The sequence below is a fragment of the Pseudopodoces humilis genome, chromosome 23 (genome assembly GCF_049639895.1).
Source record: "Pseudopodoces humilis isolate 2021_Gansu_Grassland_sample_001 chromosome 23, ASM4963989v1, whole genome shotgun sequence".
Lineage (NCBI taxonomy): Eukaryota > Metazoa > Chordata > Aves > Passeriformes > Paridae > Pseudopodoces > Pseudopodoces humilis.
The window spans coordinates 4726334-4742571 of record NC_142222.1 but is presented as its reverse complement, the minus strand read 5'-3'; the positions used below and the strand labels follow the sequence as shown (position 1 = coordinate 4742571).

Genomic DNA, 16238 nt, shown 5'->3' with positions numbered 1-16238 from the left:
CCTGGAGCTCTGGCACTTCCCCGAGTGCTGTGACAACAGCCTGCTGCAGCCAACCTAATTATTTTTGGCTTCAAACTTCATTTTTGGTGAATCCCCGAATGATAAAAAAACCCCAATAAATGAAGACTGTAATTTTTTTTTTTTTTTTTGTAAATGGGAAAAGTATTTCTTTCATTCTCCCATAATACGAATCCAGCAAACAGGAAAAACATGAACCCAAACCAAAGCTCAGACATCACATCTGGGGAGAGACCAAGCATGGAAAATTTTAATCCAAAGGTTAATGTTTGGGAAGCTCCGAGTGTGTGAAAAGAGGGGTTAGATGGGTGCTGCTCCACGGCTCGAACAGTTATTGCCGCCAAGTGGCGGCTTTCAAACGGTGCCTGCCTGCCCCAGCCCAGGCACTCGGGGTCAGGAGCTAAAATAGAAAACAACTGAAATCACTGGAAGCAAACAAACACTCAGATCAGATGCTGGAAAAGCCAAGCGAGGAAGGAGCCAGCAGCAAGAAATGCAACTCGAGCCCTGTGACTGGGAACGGCCTCCTGACTTGCCCTGGGTGAATCGCACCAAACCACATGGTGCTGGTGGCCCTTGTGACCCTCTCCTGCTCCCCCAGCCCTCCTGTGCCACCTCCAAGATCACTCCACAGCCCTGTGACACTCCTGCCCCAGCTGTCACCGCCATCTCCTTTGCTCACTGCTCTGCAGGGTCACACTCTAGTGCTTGTCGCACCTTGGGGCTTTTTCCACCCCACACTTTTCTCACCATAACCACCATTTCCTGCCCAAGGACAGGGCACCAAACTTTTCCCCTTCCCCCCTTCCCCCCAGCCCTTCCCCCTTCACCCCACCTCAGCAGAAACACCTCCCTGTACCTGCCCAGAGCTGCATTTCTGCTGCTCTTCTGCTCACTCCACCCTTGCACCCCAAGCTGCTGGGCTCCTGCACCCCCAATCCTGCAGCACCTCTGCCCTCTGAGCATCTCATGCCCCTTTTTTCCCCCACATCCTGCCTCCAAAATGCCTTTGTCTTCATCTTCTGCATTAGATTATGCCCTTTCCAGACTGCTCCTTCCAGACACTAGAAACCTCTCATCCCCAAAGCTCCAACAGAATAGCATCCTAATTGCCTTTGTTAGGGATGGGGCCATGCCTGTAAAATTGCCACGGCTGCTGGCTCGGCACTAACAATAGCTTAAAAGCTCCAGGAGTTGAGCGTGGAGCCCTCCCACACTAAACCAAACACAAAGACAAGGGACCATATGTCCGTGGCAGGTGGGTCAGAGCCCGGCTCCTCCCGGGGCTCCCCGGGGGTGGGAAGGGAAGGCACGGCCCCGGCAGGCGTGAGAGCATCCGGCACAGCCACGCTGCATCCCGGCCAGGACGCTTCCTGGGATCAGGCAGGCTTCAAGGAGCTGCTGCGGCACCCGTGGGCTGGGCTGCTTCTTTCCTGAGTGCCCAGCCCAGGCAGCTGCTCCCCAGAGCCACGGGAAGGTTGGATTTTGGGCACATCACTGAAATGGAAAATGACTGTGACCTGCTGCAGAGCGAGGAGTGACACCTCCCAAAGAGCTGGGGTGTCGTGCACTGCTGCCCCCAAGGTGGTGGTGCTGACCAGAGAAGCATAAGGATGAATGATGGAGTTCAGCTCCTAATATTCTAATTTTGAGCCTGCTCAAGGTGTCAGGCTGCTGGGAGACACTCAGACACTGCCCAGAGAGGAGGAGAAGGGAAACTGTCAGCTGTTAGCAGAGAATCTCCAAAAAAGATGGGAAAAACATGAACTAGTGCACAAAAATTGGAAATGATTCTTTAATAAACCACTGGGTAAGGTAACCCAGCTTAGCACCAGTGCCTTGCTTGGCTGAGCCCAAAATCCAGGCACCTCTCGCTCCCTGACCACACTCTGCAGGTAAAAACCTAAATCATCTGCTGACAACTAACTGCAGAAACATGGAGATAAAAATGAAATGGAAACAGAAGTGAGGCTGAGGGAAACCACCAGGAAAGGAACCTCTGCAGACACTGAATGTTTCTCTAAGCTTAGCCCAGAAAAAAGGCTCTAAAAGCACATGCAAAGCATCTCTGTCTGGGCAGGGGAAGGGAACGGTGATGCCAAGGGAAGACCCTGAGGAGCAGCTGAAGGGAAATTGTGGCAGGGCTCACCTGCAAAGGCAGGGGAAGTCTGTGATGAGAAACATGAGAGGAACAGGCTGGCAAAGCCTTGGCTCAGGAGTGGGCTCCCTCAGGGTCTGTGCTCATGGAAGCATGTGCTAGCACGTTCAGAGGAGTCCCAACAAAGGCCAGGCAGGCGTGCTCCAGCTGCCCGTGGACCATCCTGCTCCTCATCCCTCCAGCCAAGGGGGAAAATGTAATCAGAGCAATTTCTATTAGCAAGAATATAAAGACTTGGAAGCTCTGGGCTGTCTCTTGACAACTAATTAATTACCAGGTAGCATCCCCTTGAAGCTGCCAACACAGCACACACAAGTTCCAGCACGATTTAGGGAGAGGGATGAACTTTACAATAAACTCTAGGATTTTACTTCATCTCCCGCCACCATCTGAGATCCTGGGGGAACAGGAAGGGGTGGCAAGAGGCAAAATCTGAAGCCATCTGGGATCATCATTAACTCATTCACTCGTGGCCTCTGAAACAAAAACGTTGACTTTGCTGTGAGCAGCAGCTTCCAGCCAGATGAGCTCCTTGGATACTCCATTCCTTAAATGCTCTTCTGCCAGTTTCTGCCATCCCCAGAACGAGGACACAAAGGGACAAGGGCTATTTGGACTGCAGAGGCTGTCAGGGAGAGAAGCGAAAGCTGCTACCCATTCTGATGTGCCAAGGACATCTGCTACTCATTCTGATGTCAGGACATCTCATACAAAAATAAAAAAGTTAACAAGAAGCTAGAGTTTAAGATCAGGATGTGTGACCTGTCAGGGAACTGGGCTTGGGCAGCCAGGACCAAGAATCTCAGAATGGTTTGGGTTGGAAGTGACCTTAAAGATCGTGTGGTTCCAACCCCCCTGCAACTGAACACTCCCATGATTCAACATAAACCTCATGGCAGCACTGTGAGGTCTGAACTAGGAGACAACACATGAGATCTGAGGATATTTAGGGGCAGTCATCCCAACATAACATTTCTCAGGGCTCTAGAACCACAGGGAGATGGGAGAGGCTGTTCAGCATGGCACAAATGGCCTGAACTACCCAGTTTTGTCTGCACCCAAGGTGGTATAAAATTAACAACGAGCAGCACCTAGATCAGCATGGGGGGACAGTGCTGTGTTTGAGGACTGCTTTGAGGAGCTTTTTTACATGTGACAACTCTCCCACCGCTTGAGACAACCCAGGCAGCGTTTGGGAGCAGCAGCCTCCATCTCCCTGCCCCAGGCCACAGCTCTACTGGTGGCCATGGATTTCTCCCTTAGACACCAGCACAGCCACAGGTCATCTTGCTCAGGTGCAAATGTTCTGGGCTAAGCCAAAACATTTCTTTTTTAGATTTATTTGATGAAAGTCCAAAAACTGAGATGACATCAAAGAGCCCATTGAGCAGATCCCCTCCAGAAACACACGGGGACTTTACCTCGTTAATACAAACACTGTTCCCCTGCAGACTTCCTGGGAACAGCTGAAGCAGCACTGCACTTCAAAAACCAGCCTGCACATCACAGGGCTGGGGAGGAGCTCAGTTCTGGCTCAGGATTGTTGTCAACCCTTTCAAAGCCCACGCAGGATCACACACAAAAAATTGTCACAGCCCTGGGGGGAACAACTTTCTCTTTGTCCCCAGGATATGGGCTGTAAAGGCAACGGCAGGGCAGGAGCTGTTACAAGGAGCAGTCAGGGAGGGCGTGAAGCCTGATGGAAGGAGAGAAAGAGAAGACTTAGAGGATGGATTCAGCCCTGCTGGGACTGGTCAGTGACTTTCCCATGAGCTAACAAGAGGAATGAATGTCCCTTCAGGATTTTAAACGCTGTGCCAAGAGCCCATCTTTCTCTGAGGATGGCAACTGCCAGCAGTTCTGTCCCTGCTGCTGGCCCAGCTCTGAGGTCACTTCCAGAGGGACACAGGAGACCTGCAGGAGCCCAGGCTAAGCTGTGGCATGGAGTGACAATCAGGAGATATGCTGCTTCCTGGAAGAGTTGGAACTGATGTGCAAATAATGGCAGAAAAATGCGGGGCAAGGGAGGGTTAGAGAGAGATTAGTCTGGGGCACACTCTGGGAGATACACAATGTTAAGTATGAGGGCAAAGGAAATGAAAACTGGAAACTCAAACATAGTCAAGAATTCAATCCCAGCCTGGGCAGGAAGTTTACACTCTGCTTCTAAATATACATGTTTTTAAATCAACAAGCTTTCTTGCTCCTCAGCTCTACTGTACATCCACACGGGAGAACGAACCGGATGGAGGCACTGCCAAGCTCTCCTGGCGAGGTGTTCTGTCCACAAGGGACAAGGCATGGGTGACATGCATCCCTGCCATGCCCCTTTGCTTCCCTGCTCCTGAAGGTGCTCTGGGAGAGCAGAATTCCCAGCTCCAAGCTTGCAATGCCTTGCAGGCAGACTCTCCTGTGCTCTCCGAGTGCCTGTGGACCACGAGGAGAGGTATCTGTGAGCAAGGCTCAGCTCTGGTGCCTCCTTCCTCCCTGCTCTCTGGCCACTACATTCATGCTCAGCAGTTGGATAGTCACATATTTTTTTTAATTTGATATAATTATCTCCTAGAAATTACTATACACAGCCTCTTGGGATCTAAAGCAATTAAGTGAAGATAAATTTCTTTCATGGAGCAAGCTGTCAAAGGATGAAGCAATTTCATTCCCCATTTGAAGTGGAAGCTTTGGGTCATGCATGGTTTATTTGAAACAATGCCATCACCTAAAGCTGCTGATCTTATCTGTCTTTCTCTGTCTCTCCATTTCAAACTGCTGAAGATGTGCAGCGTGGCACTGCCTGAAGTGATGACATCTGGCACCAAGCCAGCTACAGAAACAAGCTGCTCCTCCCCAAGCCTGAGTGCAAGAGGCCAAACATTCCTATTAAAAAGGGGGAAACCAAGGTGAAATCTGGGAAGAGCTGAGAAGTGGGAATCCTGCCCGAGGGAACAAGCTCCAGGAGGAGCGAGGTGCCAGCAGTGAGGGGTGGCACTGCCCAGGACAGGATGGGGCATCTCTGAGGGGTAACAGGCTGCCAAGGCTTCCTCTTCCATGTAAACCAGGCTTCCAGGATTTCATCACGAGGAGGAACAGCCCATGCCCCTCAGTCTGTATGAGGAGAGACATGGCAGGGTGGAAATTATGTCCCATTAGCACAAGCATGCTGAGTCTCTCAGAATTTCCAGCAAATTCTCTCCTGTCCTCACACTTCACTACGCCAAGATGCTTCATTTTACACAAAAAAAATCCCCATATAATAAAAAAAAACCTCACTTAAATAAACCATTCTCCAAAGTGATGGATTTTATCCTGGAAAAGGAAGGATGCTGTGGAGCAGAGTGTGGCTGTGGTGAGGCCTTTGCTACCTCCACAGGGTCAGAGATTCCAGAGCTTCCCAGGGAGAAAGGCGAGTTTAGCAGGTATTCCATACTCCCCAAATGTGCAGACCTGGAGGATTTCTCCTTCCCCACATCAGGACAGTCACTAACTCAAGCCACAGGGAAATTGGTGACTATACTCCTGTCTAAATAGAAGTTGTAGTTGTGAGTGTGGAAACAGGCAAGTGCTGAGCGAATTCAGCTCCCACGGCCTGGACTGACGAGAGCATTTCATCCACAAGGCTTCTGCAAAGCTCAGATCACTGCTGATTAAATCTTTGCTCATTAGAACTAAAAAAAGCTACTGGTACTAGAGGGAGCTAATAATAAAAACTGGCAATGGGTGCAAGTTCGAGAAGCATCTGGGTGACTTAAGAGAGCAAAAATGATCTTCAGAAGTGACCTCAGCACCAGACATGTGGCACGTCACCGACAGCTGGGAGGTGGCTCTATCAGCCCCAGAAATGCACAGTGACAGGCACGTCCCTGACACACCCTGGGGAGCTGCTCCAGGCCCACTTTTCCTGGGAATCGTGCGTGGAACAGGTATCAGGTGAAGTGACACAGCTCTGGAAGGATGTAGCAAACTCCCATCTTTTTCTATGCATGGACATAAATCTCCTTCCTTCCCTAATAATGGCTGCTGTAATAAACATCACATCGTTTATGCTTAAGATAAATACGGAACCAGAATGTAAATCTGTTCTGCTGTTCACAGAGCAGGCAGGCAGTAACTCCTCAGAAAATACATTTGTCTTCATACTGAGAGCTTGTGTTTATATGTGCATCTACCTATTCCAAGTACAATGAAGTTTTGGGAAAGTTTAAAAAAATAAATCAACGAAATGGCTACAAATAAGAACTACAGTTGTCACTATTCATAATATATAAACATATAGACAAATATTTGTTACATATGGTAGAGAAAATGCTTTATGTAAAATGCTGGTATGTAAAATGTTAAGGCAAATTCTGTTAATTTAAATAAATTATGGCTTTTACCTTATGTTTAAGGAAATATATGCAAATATGTTATGGGGAAAAATGCGATTAAATTATGTGCTGGATTAAATATCCAGCATTTTTCATGTCCCACCACAGATACAGCCAGGCCAGCAGCAGTCAAGCTGCTCATGTGGGGTCTGTGTTTGGGAAGAATTTTAATGCTTCCCAATGAACCTTCCCTTAGTACCCCCTCATCTTCCTAAGGGACACGGGTGCCTGGGGCTGAGGCACTGGCCTGAAATCCTGGGTATCAGGGGTTTGTTCTCAATCTGAAGCCAAGGCTTCCTGTGGGACCAGCTCAGTCCCTCAGCCCTGTGTACCTCTGTTGCCAATCCCTAAGAAGGAAATTGCTTTTCCTTCTGTCACAACGTGTTGTGGAGATATGTTCATTAATGCCTGGGAAGCGCTTTGACTTCAATGACTTTGAGGAAAAAAAAAAACCCAAAACAACCAATAAATAAGATTATGGTGGTGTCTTCTCTCTCCTGGGTTTGGGATGTGACAGCAGGAGGGCACTGAGGGTGACAGCTCTGTCCTGCCACAGGAGCTGGGCTCTCCAACCTCACCCAGCCCCAGCCCAGCACTGGCAAACGGATTTGGCATCCACAGAAACAACACAAGCTCCAGCTGGGAGCAGAAACGTGGGGAGCAGACTCCAAGCTCAATGACAGAGGTCACCTTCCGTCTCCCATAGAGACAGAGTAGATCCCCATCTGTTATTTGGGCTGACCACTCCCTGCATTCCACCCCGTCCACTTCTTTGGCAAGCTCTGCAGGACGTGGATCTTTCTTATTCAGGATAACAATGAGGAGTTATTAATTGGGTCTTTTTTCGGGTTTCCTGAGGTCCTTCCCATAGCTGCCTTGGTGGATACCACAGCCGCCCTCGCCCTCAGATGGGATTTAAGCATTTCAGCTGGGCAAAGACAAAACATGAAAGAGGGTCCCTCCAAAGCTGAGCCACGGGCAGAGGCCAAGAGTCAGGTCAAGGATTGAGTTTAGTACCAGAAAGAAGAGTCTGAGCAGAGGTGGCAGCGTATCCATCTGGCAAAGCGTGAGGCAAAGATGCAACCCTGAGTCCCAGGGACCTCTCATGTGATCCAAAGCACCTGAGCAGAACAAAGATTGTCTCAGGCCACGCTTCATGCCCAGGGACAGCTCAGCCAGCCAGAGCAGGCTTTCCATTTCCTCAGAGTTTCTCTGGGTAGCAATAAGAGATGGCTCATTGGGAGGGGATCCAGCATTAATGGTGTTTTAATGAGGCCTCTCAATACACTTATAGACTAATCAGCAAATTCCACGAGGTCTGGGCTCTGATATGTCATTCCAAGTACACTAAAGCCATGGCAATACCTCTGCACAGCCAGAGCTGTGCGCTCTCTGAGCCTGATGTCCTGCCAAGAGGTGGCAGATTTTGTGCTATTTGGGTGCTGAAGCAGCAGGAACAAGGCCATTTCCCACTGCAAAATCCCAAGGAAGTGAAGGGTGCTCCAAGGAGGTGTTGCACGTGGTCTGACTCTCTTTTCCTAGGTCACTCCACTATTCCCAACTCCAGGAACACACAGTCAGCAAGTTTCTTGAATAGGACGTTTCCCGTTTACCAAGAATCTGTGCTGAACCCCTGGAAGCAGGTTTTAGGACAAAAGGACTAAACACAAGTGAGTTTCCCATCTCATTACACAAACCTGAGCACGACACAAGCGAGGACGTTGGACAGCGAGCATCATCTGATCCACTTGGAAAGATCCAGCCCCAGGCATGGGACAAGGCTGATTTATCCTGTCAGTCTCTGCCTCAAGCTGATGACCCCATCTCACTTCCAGAAAACACTTTAAAAGAGCCTTCAGCTGACAGCAGAGCCAAGCTGTACAGGGCTGGCTGAAGACCCGACACGTGCTGGGGCACGTGCACAGCTCACACCCTGATTCACTTGGAGCTCACACTGTGGTTGAAGCACCCCGTCCAAGATGAGCCTGGAGGAGAGGCAGAGGTGCATCCAAAGCTGGGGAGGAAGGCATGGAAACATCACAAGACACTTGAGAAAACTCCCCACGCACTGTGGTAGTGCTCCTTCCCTCCCCATGCCAGGAAAGAGGCATTTCAGGGACAGGGAAAGTTGTTTCCACCAGCTGCTGGTTCTCCCCTCCCTGCCTCTCCCCGCAGGAGATGGGGCTGCCTGGAAGGCAGCATCTTCTACTTCCCTGCAAGCTGTGCCCAGACCACAGAGCCACTCTGGCTCTCACTGACAGGAGGGCTGAAGGGAACACGTGGAATTGGATCTTAAGACGTTGGCAGGTGGTTCCTCACCTCGCTGTGTGACTGCAGCTCCCACACGCAGCCCTCACCCCCGGGACCGGCCAAAGCAGCAGGACCCCAGATCTGCACAGGGGGGCAGATCTGCTCCTCCTCACCACCCTGCCTGCCCAGGGCTACAGGAGGACCTGTTCACGCTTGCCTGTGGCAAAGGGGCTGCAGGGCTTTGAACTCCTGCTGCCTCCAGCGCTGTTTCGCAGCCCGATGCCACGGCCGTGCGTCAGCAGCCCCGAGCACTCGGCACAGCCGGGGCGAGAGGACGTGAAAAGCTCCTATGCCCCAGAGACTGCAGTGCACAGGATACTGCCTGGATTAAAATCTGGTCAGCAGAGGTCTTAAAATGTCAGTGTAAACAGGAGGGCAGTGCTGGCGGGGCCGCAGGGAAGCTTGCTTGGGCTTATGCTGCTTAACAATAGGTTCAGTGACCTGGACAAAGCAAAACTCTCCTGATAAAGCCAACAGATTAGACACCGGCTCAAACCCTCCCCGGCTTTCAAGAGAGCAGCTCAGTAACAGGCAGAAACTTGCAACTGCTCAGTCACTTACTTAGCAACAAACCCCGTGCTATTTAACACAGTTAATGCCCAGCTGTGCCTGCAGGAAGGAGCAGAGGCTGCAGGACAGCGGGAGTGTCCATGGGTACAGAGGAGAGAGGGACAGCACAGTGTCACCTCCTCCTGAGGAGCAGCAGGTGGAGCGTGGACAGCCCCAGCTCAAACACACCAGGAGAGCAGCTCGGGGGATCCAAACCACACCCAGCACTGTCCTGCCTCTCACTCCATCTATTCAGCTTATAAAAGACAGGATGGGAACTGGGGGGACTTGGGACACATTTACATATCAGAGCAGCAACTCACAACTTCCAAACCTACGGCAAAATTCAATTATTGGAAACTGAGACAAAGGAAATTTAGCCAGGAAATAATGCATGTTTTTAATAGCAACTGAAACGGGGTCTGGTGACAATTTGCTGAGGATTGTGAAGGGTTCTCAGCCTTCCAGAATCAAGGGTTTGTGCTTTCTACAAGACCTGCTGTTGGAAATTTTCTTGTGGTTTCATGAGAAAACCAGTGGAGATGGCTACAGCTTCCCCAGCTTGCCAGCATCCGGGGTTCTCCCGGGCTGGATTCCCCATTCCCAGAACTGACGCACACCACCGTGGGCTCCTCTTTGAAGAGGGGGTTTCTGACCTGTACATTCTTCCCAGAAGCTCCCTGAGGTTCAAAGCACCTTGCTGACAGACAGGCAGGTGTGCCTGTGACAGTGACCACCTCCCCAAAACCAGTGTGGGGGCGGAGGGGAGGGGGTGGTGCCCCAAACACAGCCCTGGGCAAGGCACAGGGGAGGGCTCCCAGCCCAGCTGTGACATTTCCTTTCACCTATACCTGTACAGCTGTTTCCTACAGGGCTGCAGCCTCGAGTGAGATGTGTGAGGCTTCTGTAGGTGCTTGGGAACAAGATGGAACAGAAACACTTCACACCTGGCCCCAAAATTACAGCACGCTGGCAGCTGGCCAACATAAACTGGCAGAGTACCAGTTGCAATGGACATCAATTAAGCAGCCTGTCATCCTCAGACTGCAGGCTTTGCTTTTTGCGATCTGCATCGCTCCTTAAGCCTTCAGCAGCACCAGCACTGGAGTTTTCCAGATGGGATCATTTCCCGCAGATTCCACTCACTAGATTTATTGCAGTTTGTATTTTTTTTTTTTTTTTCTCTTTTTAACCCACCCCCCCTTCAAGAGGCTGAACTATTATTCCACATTGCAGATTTCTCCAGTGCTGGATTCAGCGTCCTTGTGTCGTGCTAGTGCTTGTTTGCCATTGGTTTCCTTTACCTTCAGCTGCAGAAACTCAATTTTAAGAATATCCTCAGAACTCTCTTAGCTTAAAAAGTGAGTAAAAACTGAGGCCAAATGATAACTGAACAGGATTCCTCTCTGGAAGATGCCCTGCACAACCTTAGGAGATGTTTCAGCAGTCACTGGACAGGACTTGTGCCCACTGCTACAATGCTGCATTTAAAACAGCACGGCAGACACCAGCATTGCCTCCTCTGCCACCCAGAGCTGGGCACATGGACTGAGCCTGGCACTTCCCACTGTGCTCAAGGCACCTGGCAAAGGCAGAGAGAGGCTCTCACAGTGCCCACGCAGCCCCTGGCACTCGTGGTTCAAGGTGATGCCAAGGACAGCTGAGGAGCTCAAAGCAGGTGATGTTCCCCACGCCACCTTCACGGTGGCATAAAATCCCGCCTCTCCTCCATCACCCCATGACATCATCTTCCAACATGGCCCATAATTTAGTTTAATTGCCTTTTACAATCCAAAGGCACCACATGAAAGGGAAGGTCGAGGCTGGGATGGAGTTCAGATACTGGTCAGAAAATGTAAACATCTCTTACTCTGCCGCCTCGGGGCTGCCAGCTCCTGCCAAGTCCCCGCTCCGAGCAGGGCTGCCTGTGGCAGGGATCTTTCACGGCTTGTTTGGAAACCGAGGCAGGCAGGAATGGAAGGAGTTTTTCAAGGATGACTCCTCACTGGACTCTCCTACTTGGGGCTCCGATCCCTGCTCACAGTTTCCCTTTTCCTCTCTGGAGCAAACTCCAAGCTGGAAGCTCTTTCTCTCTCTCTCTCTCTCTCATGGGCTGAGAGCATTTGCCTGCCAGCTGGAGGGAGATGCTCCAAGGCTATGGAATGGGAATATGGAAAGGATGCTGAGAAAACAGTTACATTTGCTCACTGGGGTTTTCTCTCTGCTTACAAAGAGTTTGTGCTCTCAGAGACTTGGTCTTGCTACCTTTTCTCTGATGCCTTGCAAAAAGTCCTCCCAAAATCACTGTAGTGTGGCCACTAGATCCAAGATGGATTTAATCCCTGGCATTCCAGCAGTCATTAGGTCTCAGAAAGGACAAAAAGCCTGGTGTTGAGAGGCATGACAGCCCAGTCACTCCAACAGCTACTCCTCCTGGGCTTTTAAACCTGGGGCTCCCTTTCCAAGAAGCATCAGACATGACTACACTCTGCCAAGAGATCTCTGAGAGTCTTAGGAAGACTGAAATACCGTAAATAAGTGAAGTGAATAACAAGACAGGACTAATTTTAGCCCAAGTCTCAATAATAATTAGCTCCTGAACAGCTAATCCAAAGGCTACTGCCAATCTGTGTTGGGGCAACTAGAGAGAGGGTCACACTTGAACTATCCACCTGGGCTGGACAGTGCAGAGGAAGGAGATTTGGGATTTCTAAGGAGAATAAAGCTTGGGATTTAGGCTATCTGCACTGACAGGTGAGTGAAACAAGGAACAGCACCAAGTGTGGGAAGCTCACTGGCCACCCTGGAGCTGGAGGAGACACTCAATACCCAGCTGGTAGGTCTGGCAGTAAAATATTGCTAATTAATTTTCAGAGCCTCGCGTTTTAGGGCTTTCATTTGCCTGGTGAGGTGAGACAGGGTTGAGACCAGTTGAGTGGTGAGTATCTGAGACAGTCCACTCCACACATGAGCATGCACATGAGGGAAAGGGAGAAAAGTGCCTTTCTGTTTGAGAGGAGGGAACCACGGTGACTGGCCCTATAAGCACATGTATTAATCATGCACCGTCTGGTTTTAATCCACACACTGCTGATCCTGCGTCTCACTGTATTGTTATCAGGGGAAGGAGTATTTCTCCTCAATCTTATTCACCAGCCAAAAGCCTGAAAATGCAAAAAACACATTTGTGAAGTGCCTTCCCAAGGACCCTGGGCCCCGGACCTGGTGAGCTGGGGCTGCTGCCTTTTTATTGGCGTTTAAAAACCTTTTATTAACGTGTGTCAGGGCTGGGGGAGGAGAGACAGGCTCAGGTTTCAGGACCCCCCATGCAGAGAGGTTTATTGTGGGAAGGGACATTAACACTTTCTCCTCCACATCTGCCCATGGCTGGGGCATGTGGCACAGGGTGTGCTGCAGGCACAGGCCTGGGGGATGCACACCTGAAGAGCTTGCAGGGAAGTGGGCGATCCATGCAGAGAGGAGAACCTCCCTGCTCTGCTCCACATCAGGGATATCTGCAGCCCTCTTCCAGCTTTGCCACGAGCTCCATGGGGTCACTGCAGAGCAGGATGCTCCCGAGACAACACCATCCAGCGAGAGCTGAGGAATCCAGGACGTGCCCCAGGTTCCCAGGGCTGCACCCACGCACCATCACCAGGACTCTCTTTAACCTCAACATGACCCAAGTGTTTTCCATTACCAGCACCGTGACTCCACAGTTGCCACCTTCCCCCTTCCCGACCTTAATTCAGCCAGGTTGCTGCTCCCTGCTCTTGTCTCGGGTCCAAGGCTGGGTGAGGGAGGTCCTGGCAGTGTCTCCTTGGGCTGCACAGGCTGCAGACACAGCTGACAGCTCAGGCACCAGGCTGCATACTTTGCTGCTGACTGGTACGGTCAGTGGTGTTCCATCACACAAGCTGCAGTGGAGATGTGCCCAACACACACACACCCAGGTAAACAACACCGAGTTCTGCTCACCCCAGAGCCAGCTTTTGTTGGTTACAGCTCCAATGACAGTGCAAGAGACGATGGGAAGCTCTAAGTGTCCCACTGGCTCCAGCAGGAATTCGAACGCGCGGCTTCGTGGCAGCGAACGGAGTCAGAACGTTTTCACTCAAAATAAGAGCCAGGCCAAATGCTCAAAAACTTACTGAGAAACTCTGGCTGAATTCTGCACTCCATCTGCTAAATGGGACGTGGAGAACAAAAAGGAGTGGGAAGCACAGTGTTTGTCCTATACAGCTTACAAAACAACCACCCTCTTGGTAGAGCAAAGAACCCAACACCATTTTAAGCCAAATTCCCTCCAGTTCTGCCTTTCAACAGGTTCTTTTCCTCTGAAATGTTACAAATTAATTTAGAAGCTAGAGGGTAAAAGAATGGGGTAAGGATTTGGAGCATCAGCAAGCAAGGTGAGATATCCTTGTGGTAAAAGCCAACTGCTTCTTCCTAGTCCTGCAAGTGGTAGAAAAGGGACCCAAAGTCACTCTGGCACACCAGAACCCGCAAGACATTCACAATGTGCCATATAAAGAGCAGTACATTCTCATTCCCTCTCCAGCAAAGAATTTGGGCTGAAAACTGGGCCAAGACTGAGAACACAACAGAAAGAAATTTGGTGCAAAAAATAACTCCTGCTAAAAAGCAATGAAAAATCAGTATGGGAAAAAAAAAAAATCAGTGCCAGAGAGAGTTGCTCCGCTGCCATCGCCTGCTGGAGGCTCAGGGACACAGATCCCAAAATGCCACCATGCTCAGCACAGACATGCACCCTTCCACTGCAAACAGCCCAGAGATGCATCCCATAGTCCCAGGATAGTTTGGGCTGGAATGGATCTTGAAGACCATCCAGTTCCAACCCCCAGCCACGGACAGGGACACCTTCTACTAGAGCAGGCTGCTCCCAGCCCTGCCCAAGCTGGCCTTGAGCTGATGAACTGCCGAGGTGTTGGATTCACCTGGGCTCTGCACACTTCAGGGAGGGCAAGGAGCAGATGGTGGAGTGGAGATGGCACACAAGTTTAAGTTGGGTTGGGGGATTCTTTGCTAGAAAGTGCCTTTTTGTATCTTGCTCACAGTCACTGCCATGTGGGTTTGTGCCTCTCAGTCCTGGCTGGCTCTGCAGTGCCTTCTGCAACACCCCACTCCTGCAGAGTCCAATAACTCCTTCATTAATGCTGCAGAGGGATGACATTTGTGGAACAGGGTAGTCACTTGACTGTATTGACACAACTGCCACTCCAGTCTCTTTCTAGAGTGTTTCCAAATTGCAAAAAAAGGGGTAAGCTCATCCAAAGATGTCACTTTGCCTTCTATTCCAAGGTGTTGACCTCAACCCAAGTTGTACCTGAGAGAGTCCCTCAGCCTGCTTTTAAAATCTCCAAGACTGAAGAGTTCCTGCAGACTCACTAAGGAGGCTGCTCTCAAGTGCTGAACTACCCAAAGGTATGAAACATTTCCTAAAGTTTCGTCTTAATCTATTTTGCTACAATTTCTGCCCGTTCCTTCCTGTGCTTTCAGCATGGAGCTGGAGGACAGCTTGTTCTCCTCTCTGCTGTTTCCTTGAATTTCCTATAGACTAAAAAGCCCCAGTACACCCAGGCCCTTCTTGGAAATCAGGTTGTTGAACTCTCTTTTCTAACTCACTATCCTTCCCTTCATCCTGCACGGTGAACACACACACTTGCTGTTTCACCTGTCTGGCCATTAATAAAAACACTGGTCAGAAAGAAATAAAAGGGTAAAGGCACAGCCAGACCTGGCTTGTTTCCCTCTGGGGAAAAATCCTCCTTCTTTTTCAGCAGAACTGAGATAACATCATGCCTGATATTCCTGAATTCCTGTGCGGCTGGTGCTGAGCTGTGAGGGCACCAACTGTGGAGCTGTGCAGGTTCTTTACCAAGCACCAGAACCCAAGGGAGCTGGGACAGGGAGAAGTCAGCTCAGTAGCTCAGGTGTAGCTACAGGACAGACACAAAGATGAGTGCAAGTGCCTGGCAGGGCAGGTAGGTGGCACTCCAAATAAACTGGTGTGTGGTTAGAGGAGGCAGAGTTCAGGGAATACCGACCCCCTCCCACGTGTTACAGGGCACCAGAGTTGCTCAGCCACCTCACCTGCCTGCTGGGGGCTCTGGTTTGTGGCTGCTGGGGAAAGGATCTCTGCATAGGGACACTTGGATTGTCCTCAGCAGAACCCCCGTGAGGCCACCACACATGCTGGGCTAACCTTAGGGCAGCAATGGCAACTGCATGTTTCTTATTTTAACCCTGTCAAATAGAGCCTTGAGAATTCATGCTTCCACAGACACTTCCTGGACTAAGCTGCTTCCCCAAACTGAGAGGGCTCCTGGTTTTAGTGGGAGCTTGTGCTCCCGTGCCGCAGGCAGTGCTGTGAGCACAGATTGGGGCAGACAGAGAAGTGAAACAGAAATTTGTACCTTTGGGTCCCTCTATGAGAAAGGTCCTGAATTTCTCACTGTCATTTCAGGACAATGTCATGAAGAAGAAGTGGCACAGGGAAAGGCACTTTGCCAATGTCACACGCAGGCTCGCCACAGAAACCTGCTCTGCATCCCCACTTCTCCTCCTGGAGCATCAACCCCTCAGGGAGGGGACACTGCAGCTTCCCAGATGAGCCACGTTTTTGGAGCTGCACTTCTACCTCCGAGCAGGAAACTGTTAAGAGCCACTCTCATCCTGCCGTGCCTCCAAGGGCGTGCAAAACAAATGCCATTGTGCCTCCTCCATCCCCCACCAGGTTCAGACACGTTCTCCAAGTGAAGCCCCCAGATCCCTTCTGGCCAGGTGGTGGCAGAGAGCAGACCCAAAACCCCACA

General features: G+C 50.5%; 1 protein-coding gene across 3 annotated transcripts in view; it reads right to left on the bottom strand.

Moving 5' to 3' along the window:
• The window catches only part of SMG6 (SMG6 nonsense mediated mRNA decay factor), a 107538-nt gene that overhangs the window by 28159 nt on the left and 63141 nt on the right, over positions 1–16238 (bottom strand). The window lies entirely within an intron of this gene.